Source organism: Falco naumanni, chromosome 1, assembly GCF_017639655.2.
Source record: "Falco naumanni isolate bFalNau1 chromosome 1, bFalNau1.pat, whole genome shotgun sequence".
Classification (NCBI taxonomy): Eukaryota; Metazoa; Chordata; class Aves; order Falconiformes; family Falconidae; genus Falco; species Falco naumanni.
In genome coordinates, this window is record NC_054054.1 from 98,526,289 (window position 1) to 98,535,657 (window position 9,369).

Sequence of the window (9,369 nt, forward strand, 5' to 3'; positions counted from 1 at the left end):
CGGCTGAAGGGGCAGCGGGCCGCGTCCGCGGGGCCCGGCTCACCCCCCCGCCGGGTGCCGCTCGGCGCGCAGGGCCCGGGGCGGGGGGAGGCCGCGGTCCCGCCGCAGGACGTCCGGCGCGGAGCGGGCCTGGCGCCGTCGGGCGGGGGGTGTGCGGGGTCCGACCGGAGCCCGGCCCCGGAGGCGTGGCTGGGGGCAGTGCGGTTCCCTCAGAGCCGGGCCCGGAACGTGGCGCCGCGGGCCGGAGTGGGATCGGCCCGGCGGGGGGCGGCGGCGGCCCCCCGAGGAGGAGGAGGAGGAGGAGCGCGATGGAGCAACAGGCGCCGCCGCCCGCCCCGCCGGGGGCCGTAGCGGGGGGCCGGGCTCGGCGGCGGCGGGAGCGGGACGCGGAGCCTCCCCGGGTGAGTTGACGCCGGGCGGGCGGCGGGCGGGAGCGGCCCCGCGGCCCGGCCGAGCAGGCGGGAAGGCGCCGGGCCGTGCGCGATCGCTGCCCGCGCCCGTCGGAGGGAAGTTTTGGGGCGCGGGCGGGCCGCCGTCCCGGCCCGGAGGGGGAGCCCAGGGGCGGGCGCAGGCCCCGCGGCCGGCGGGGCGTGAGGCGGTGAGGCGGGGGGCAGCTCCCCGTGCGGGCCGGGGGGAGGCGCCGGCGGGTGACCGGCGCGGCTGCGGGGCCGCCAGGCCGCGAGTGCCGCCGCGGGCGCCTGGCCCGAGCGCTCGGCTCCCTCCGCCCGGCTCCTCTTTGCCGGGCGGCGCTGCCTCCCCGGGGGCCTCGGCCGGCGGGCCCGGGCCGGCCGCCCAGCCGGGCGGGCCCGGCCGTCCTGCCCCGGGGCTGCGGGGCTGGGACCTGGGACCCGCTGCCGCCCGCGGGCGCTGTGGCCGTGTCCGTGCTTTCGCCGTCGGCCCGCCGGAGCGGGCAGCGGGCGGAGGCGGCTGGCGAGGGGCGCACTGCCGGCCCCCGGGCAGCAGAGCCTGGGCTACCGCGCCGAACCCTGCGGCCTGCCGGTGAGTGCCGGGGGGGCTGCGGGAGCCCCGCTGCGGGCAGCCGGCACGGCGCTGGGCTTGCCGGCCGCTGGGAAAGTTGTGGGTAACTCGGTTGTAAAGGCTTTGTTACTGCCAGGGTTTGGCATCTGGAGGCTGGATGCAGTCGGTGCGTCTGGGATGACAGCAGATGTCATTAACGCGGTTCTGTTCGTTCACGACGTGTAGGGATGAGATGTATTATCCCTGTTGCGCCTGCAGTTTGATGTTGCAGCCGTAGGGATGTCCCTGGTTGTCCCCAGTAGAGTTCAAATGGCTGGGTGTCGAAGCCTTCTTGTCCTTCCTCTTCTTCTTTCCTTAGAGCTATTTACGTTTATTTTTGGATGTCTTTCATTTTTCTTGGAGGTTTGCACCATCTCAGACAACGTCATTCCTCTTGCGCTTTCTGCTGGTACTGAACAAGAGCTCTTCAGGTGCTAATTAAACCCTTTATATGCTCTTCGGAAAGAGTTTTTTGGCAAATGGATGAGTGGGTATGCATTGAATATCAGAAGATTTTTGTCAGCAGTAGGGTTGGAAACCTTCCCTTTGTTTGGGGAGGGAGGGTTGTCTGGTCTGAACAGACAGTCATGGTTTTTTTAAGTCCTGGGTTGTGATAATATGTAAGAGTAATCATTGTTACTAGTGATAGCATCAATAATTATTATTATTACTCATATTCTGTACTATCCATATCTTAATTTTTAAGAGCCAAAATCCACTGCTGTGACAGTAGCAGTCTGTATATATTTCTGCTGCGTATTGATCAAGTCTCATTTTCTGGCTGCTTCACTGTATTACATGTTGAAAGCCTCTTCCTCGTCCACTGCATATCCTTTCCTCCCTACCTGGATACCAGTTGCTTCCATTCCTGCTGGGCAGGTCACTTGAGATAACGGAGAGGTTGCAAGTGAAGTGCCGACCTACCTGTGCACGGGGGATGCAGCTACTGCCCTTGTGCTGACAGACCTGCGCTTCTAGACGGCACACGTCCTCGCAGAGAAGACAACAGTTGTATTACAATTGAACAGTTTGTCGCAGACAATAAAATCCGGGGAGCACGTACACCTGCTGCACTGACAAGTCTTCCTGAAGCGACTGTCCTGTTCAGCCCCAGCTTTTGCTGTATTACTGATCTGTCAGTCCATCGTTATTGTGTCTGTCTCCCTGCGGCTAACTGACGGTTTAGCAGAAAAGGTCAGATTCCTCATTGATAATTTATAGTTTGTTATTATTAACGATAACTAAATTCAAGGTTTTGTGCTCCCTTTAGCTTACATTAGATCTTTCTTTTGCATTAATGATACGTCTGTTGGGTGGCTGTGGGAGCAAATGACTCTTTAGACTGAGGATGTCAACTTTTATTTCTTTTCTATGTTTTGGCGTCGTACTGGCTATCTCTTAATGAGAAAACTAGCCCCTCTCTGCTTTCATTTCTCATTTTTCATCTCAATTTTTGCATTACTTTCCACTTCTGTGCTGTGTTTTCACTCTGTTTCTTCCATTCTTTAAGAATTTTGACTCGTTCGTATTGTTCCTTTGAAACGATTGACACTAATATACTGTATGTTGATGTTGAGGGACTGTTCCTGATCTGTAAAGGGGCTCTTTAATGAGATTAGCAAGGACCTGGAAAATTTGAACTTTTGAGTTTGTTTTGGGCTTTCAGCATGCTCAGATACAAACTTGAGTTTTCAGTTATTAATTTACTTTTGAAGGTTATCTCTGAGACCAATTAAGCTAGATTTTAGTTTTTCTGAGGAGAGGAAAAAGCTAAGTATCCCCTGTTTGGTTTCAGTCGTTTAGCAGGCTGCGTAAACGTGTCACACAAGGCATGATGAAAGCACTGTTCTTTACTTCAGAGTGAGTTTTCTGAAAAAATTTAATGTTCTTTACAGCACTTGAGAGTTCAGTTAGAACTTCCTGAACATTCAAGATGTATGCATAATTTCAATTCCATGTTCAATAGACTTTGTGAATTTCTTTCATGCTTTTAATTACTTTTTTTGAAGCCATTATTACTGTTGTCATTTGTGACACCTGGGATAATTCTGCATTCTAACTGCACTGCATGTGTAAGCTTACTTCAGTTAGTGTTCTTTTATCTTCTGCCTATTCGATGCCTCTCTGTTTCTGTGAAATGGTGAACAATTGTATTTTCCCTGTGCTTTTCCGAATTTCTATAAACCTTTGACTTACTCCCTGGAATTCTTTTCTAACTTTAATCATCTTAGTCTCTCTTTGGAAATGGAGATGGATTCCTATTTGGTTATCTATTACCCATCTCTTACCTCTTCTACTAATATATCTTTATGTGCTTGTGTGCTGGTGGTAACGAAACTGGACGTGACATTCAAAATGCACTTCCTACTGCAGGTTTTTAGAATGGCATAATTGTTTCCTGTTTCTCCTTTCCCAAAGATTCTCATTATATTACTTGTTTGTTTGGCTGTTCATGAGCACAGAGACAGTGTTTCCAGGAGAATTTCTCCAAGGACTCTTAAAATGTCTTTTGTGAGGGGTAAGGGTATCTTTGGCGTCAGTTATTGTAATAACAGCTAAGGATTATTTTTTTTCTCCGATCACTTTGTATTTACTGACACTGAGTGTCACCTGATATTTATTTCCCAGAATATACTGAATATTCTTCTGTGCTCTGGGTCCTTGTTTTATGATTATCAACTTTGCCTCCTTGGTGTACAGTTCCAGTAGCTCACCTGTGCGCTGCACAAAGCAGTTTGGGTTAGGTCTCTGAGAAGCCCCGAAAATTATATGCCACAGTCAGAAAATGAGAAAGACAAATGTGTTGCCAATGGCTTGAATTCATTAGGCAGATTTGCCCAGAAATTTGTGAATGATGCCCACGCTCATGCCATCTCTCTTGGTAATGTCCTTGCCAATACACCTTTGTATAGATTTCCTAGCCTGGTTGGATGCATGACCGTGATCGAGAAACACGTGAGACACCAGCAGATGCCTGAGAGGCTGCAGGATGCCCTTTTAGAGTTTAGATAAATTGTCTCCAGCTATTTATTTGGTGGTTAATCCTTTAGAATAAGGTAAAACCCAAAGGACCCTGCCTGACCAGTTGTGTGTTGGGGAATATATATCCCTCTTAGCAAGCTCTCCATGTAACTGATGGAAGGTTTGAAACATTAACCTGCTTCCAGTTCTCTTGGAAGTTCACAAAAGAAGGGTTTAATTATACATAATGAATAGTATATATGATGGAAAATAAAATAATCCTATGTTGTGAGACTGCTCATCTTATGAAAAGGACCATATTTTTAATTATCTTTTAGTACAATGCGGTCCAGAAGGTTCAAGGACCTTGTGCTGTGTAACCAGTAGGTATAGTAATCAGAAAACTGGGAGAGGGAGAGCAGCTATAACAGAGGCTGACCTATCGTGCCTGAAGAACTTTCTACAAAAAGTTATATATAGCAAGATGGTCATGGTCTCTTTTGGCCATCTCCTTACTCATCATTAGTTGGTCTAATAGTTTCTTGAAATACTTCTTAAGGACTGAGAAGAGCTTTGAAGTCACCCATTTGAGGAAGATGGGAATAAAGAATTTGCAATAATTTGATGCATATTGGTCATAGCTTTTCAGTTATTGCAAATAATTACATTTGGCCCCAGATGTGTGAACAGATTGCATTGCACACATGATCCAAATAGTATTTTAGAGTGTGTTTGCAGTGAAATCAGGCTGGTTTCTCAATAGTATTCAAAAATAGCATCTGTACAACTTAGTTCTTTTCTTGGTTTTGGAGTATTTACTTGAAAATAGAATATTGTTTCTTAACTGGAGTGTTTTGTGGAAGTGTGAGGGCATAATTTGGTCTGCATAACCTTTAATTTTTAAAATTATGTATGAACCAAGAAGTACTGTTTAAATTTAGCTATGAATTTCATAGTTGTTACAATTTTTAGCAACATGTAGCATAGCTCAAATTAAAGTTGATCTAACTGATGTTACAATTGCATATCTCTCCAAGTTCAGTATTGGAAGCTCACAGTTGCTTCTCATTTTTAGAAAATGCTTTAGAAAAGACATCTTTTTCTTTAGAAAATTTTGTGTAGACGCCAGTCTGAAAAAATACCAGTTTTCTTCCTGTTGATAAGTTTGTTTTTAAAATATTTCTGTCTCTAATGACAATGAAAAACCAAATTGGTAGAACATTAGCAGAACAATATGCTCCAGAAGCCTAGACATATATTCCATTAGGAAACTTGCTAAAATGTGGTTGGTATTTTTTTATAGAATAGTACTGTAAGCTGTGGTTTTGTGTTCAAGGTATTTATTCCTTTTGATTTATTTATGCTTTTATATAAGTTATAGCTTTTTTATGATATAAAAGTAGATTTTCATGAACATCTAACAAATCCCTTTTGGAACTTTATTTTAGAAGTTGGAAGTTTGACTTCTGTTTTACTTATTACTTTGTGAAAATCTAACTTGGTGTGTTTTTTTTCCCCTATAATGTGGATTTTCCAGGGAAAATTAAAACCCTATCTGTCAGAATAATATTTACTGACACTTGTAGGAGTACTTTAGACTAAAATAGATGTCAGTTTAGATACCCTGATAATTAACACAGAGTAAATGCTAGACTTCAGAAACTGCAGGACAATGGAAATGGCAGAAGCAACAGAAGTTTGCAGGATTTCCTTCGTATTGCTTCTACTAGGTGGAAGGTAACTTCATCAGTATGCCTCTTGGGTGGCGGCAGGGTTTGTGTTTTCATTGAGGCATTGGCATTGCACGGGCGTATTTTAGCCAGCAGTCTGCAGGGTGAGTGAGTGTTTTCCAGGGACCCTTCGGTAACTGCCCATCGAGTGGTGTTTCCTTTACCTGAAGATTTAAGGATGGGGAATAGTCACTGACCAGGTTGTTGATGCCCCGCTAACGGGGTGTATATATTATCTTGCTGAGACTTAAGGAGATGTTTTCTTTGTGTCTGTGGGGATGTACTCTCAGCAGTATTTCATAACAGTTTGTGAAGACAAAATCCAGCTTAGAAAAATCTAGCAGCCTGGATAGCTGTTGTGCACATCTGATGGTGGCTTAGACTTTCAGAGTCAGTGGCCTTCCATTTCTTCCCACACTGTTTCTGTTAAAAGTCTCTTCCGACTGGGTGAAGGTTGCATGTGGCTTGGCAAAGCTCCGTCTCTGCTCAGAGGCGTAGTATGGACTCGCTGAGTGCTAGCTGCTAGGGGGGAGACTACAGGGAGAAACTTCATGTTCTTTATCTGCTCTTGGACTCTTGTGGAAGACAGTTTCTGTTACAGAAAAACAATAATATCCCAGAATATGGAGTGAAAAAACCATAAAGCCATTTTACAGATCGAAATACAAGATGTTCTACAGATGTTTTCGTAGAAAGGAAAGCTCAGTTACAGATTTAAGCTGATTTTGGAAATGCATATTTAGAATAAGTAACTGTCACTTTTTTCAGAGTCCATTTGGAATGCCAGTTTTTCTGCTTGTCTCTTTTAGTTTTTCCTCTTACTGATGCTTCATTGATGATCCTGAGCTATTTCGATAACTTAAATATAAAAATGCTGAGTATCCCACTTTAAGTATTTGTGAAAGTTACAAAGGATTTTTTTTTTTTAAAAGGTGTCTTAATTACGGACTTGCCACCCAAGACATCATCTATATAAACCATGTTTATTTGAATTGTGTGGCATTAAAGAAGATGGATTACATACAAGCTGAGAGGTGTAAGATTCATTGTTCTTTGATGAAGCATTCTCTTCATGCTGTTGTACCACGTTGTTTTCCCTTGTCCTCTTGTCTTGGAGCAGAATTTGGATTTGCTGTTATCTCTTCTCACTCATCTAATTGGAAGTCAATGGGAATCTACTCCCTGCTGTTTTCTGGATAGCAAAGTGCTGTTTGGGCAGTCTGATCTTTCAGCGTGTATGGGCACTTGCTTCTGTTTTTTTTTTCTAAGTGTTCTGTAGAGGACTAAGTTTAGCAAGCTTGGTGTTGGAAGACAAACATTCCTGTGATGTAGGTTTTTCTGTGTGTTCAACTTCCTTTTTGCTTTGGGGCTTGGGAGTTCGTTTGTTCTTAAAAAGAAAAAGTCCAAAGAAAATTGTGTTTCTGACACTCATCTTGAATGGTCAGTGAGGTTGAATCTTGAGTACCTTCTGTAAGAGGGAGAAGATTTTCCCCCAGAGGGAATTAATTGCTGAATCTAATCTGAAGCAGATCTTGTGGGAGCTTCTGTCTAATGTGACCTCTGTAGTAGGAGCTGGTTTCTGGTGCCCTGTGCTGGTTTGGAGAAGTGATGCTGAGAAGCGTGTGCCATCTTCTTTATTAGAAATACATGAGCTCCTGTCTTAAACTGTCTCTGCTAGATCCTCTTAGAACCTTTTTTATTCCACTGTGCTAAGGAACCTCTGCTTCATCTTCAGCATTACTTTATACGGTTACTTTCTATAGCAAAGTGTTACACAGCCTAAATATGTGTGTTGCCATCACTGTCCGCTGTCTTAGCAGGAGAAGAGCAGTCATGACTGAAAGGTGGGGATGGCTTTTTAGTGAGTACTTTTTGTGTGTTGGTACCATCGTAACAGTATTTTTTTATTTGTGGTTTAGTCCCAGAGTGAGTCAGTTTTGTTCTGTGGTTTGTTCTTTTACCTAATGATGTTTTGCTGCCTTATGTAATTCTCATGATAGCAAGAATTAAATAATAATGTATCCCAGAAATTACCATCATAGTTTCCTTTAAAAGAGTTTCATTTTTTTTCATGAAATTATTTAGCTTCACAGAATGTTAAAGGCAGAAACCACTTTACTTGGACTGAGGGGATATCTCCTCATGGATTCTCCTCGTTGTTACAGACTCACAGTATGATTTTGGGAAGATCATTAACAACTTGGTGTTTTCATTTGTTCATGCATAATAAGCAGACCAAAAAGATGGCTACTGTCTGACTTGTGCATTCTTTAGTCTTGCTGGTGCTGCTTGAGGTTGTGCCTGATGAGACATGCCCTCGCAGAGCACCTGTGCCTGGTGCTCAGTACCTCTGGCTTGTGCAGGCTGCGTCCAGGCAAGCTGCTTCTGTGGCTGTGGCAGCATCGGTCCCTGTGGTCAGGGGGAGGCAGTGGGACAGATGCCACCCGCTGCCGAGCCAGAGGTGTGGCATCTTCAGTGGGATGCTGGCTGGGCTTTCGCTGCCAGGCTGAGCCTCCAGCTGGCAGCAGTTACGGCTGTAGCTGTTAAGGAATCTATTCCTTGAAGTATTTATCTTCTATAATAAGTTCATGACTAGTTCTGGTACTCCTGCATCTGGATGTTGCAGTCGTTTGCTCTGAATATGATAAAAGAATGGGAACTACGCAACATTTGGCATTTCTTATTGTCCCTGATGCAAGGCAGTCACCAGAAAATACAGTGGCAGGGGGACAGAGGCCACCTTTACAAACACGTCTGAGGAACTGGAGTAGTCTGTTTGGTATCTTGCACCCTGACACTTGGCATTGTTTAACAAAATAACTGTTTTACTGTACGAACAACACAAGCAGTGTTTAAACCAGAGATCACCTTGGCTGAATCTGTTGTGGGCGGTTACTGATACGTTGAGGTCAACGGTTCAAAATAGTAAGTTTTGGAAGCAAAGCTGTTTCCTTTGGAGTCTGCACTGGACAACCTAATAAAGGAGGAACCCGAAGAAAATATTCAGGCTTTCTGCTGAGAGGTGTGTGTTTATGTGGTTATGCAACATCTGGTGATGTTTGTGACCAATGGGTCAGGTTAATTTACTCTAGTCTGTTCCCTGCTTTTTCAACTCTTGCTGTTGATGGGGGTTGGCTGTATTTAACACATCATGATGAATTAAGTCACTTAGTGGTCAGTGCAGCCAGTTCTGTTAAGGGAAGTTGGAGTTGATTATTTAAATCAAGGTAGCTTTATAGTTTTTAAGAATTTGAAACATACTGTTCTCTGCAAAGATGATATCACCTATCTGTCTTACGGAGTTCAGATATTCTGAGTGGAGACCTCTCACCTTTGGGATTGACAAAACTTTCTATGATGACGGTGAAAAATTTTTTTTCATGACTGATGTATTTATAAATGAATGCGGTATGTCTGGGAGGAAGTCACAGTGACAGTGTAGGTGTCATGACCAGACAGGAGAACAAAACAAATATTATTTTTTATCCTTTAATTGTGGCACAAACAAAATATCATGTAATTTAGAAACCAGGGAGAGAATCTTGCTTCAGTTCTTTCTGTGGAAGATGTCAAAAGAGAAGATACCTGTATCTCTTCCTTAGTGTGCAGGTCTGTTCCTTCTGATGGACTGACTTGGTCCTTGTGACCAGTTAAATAAGTC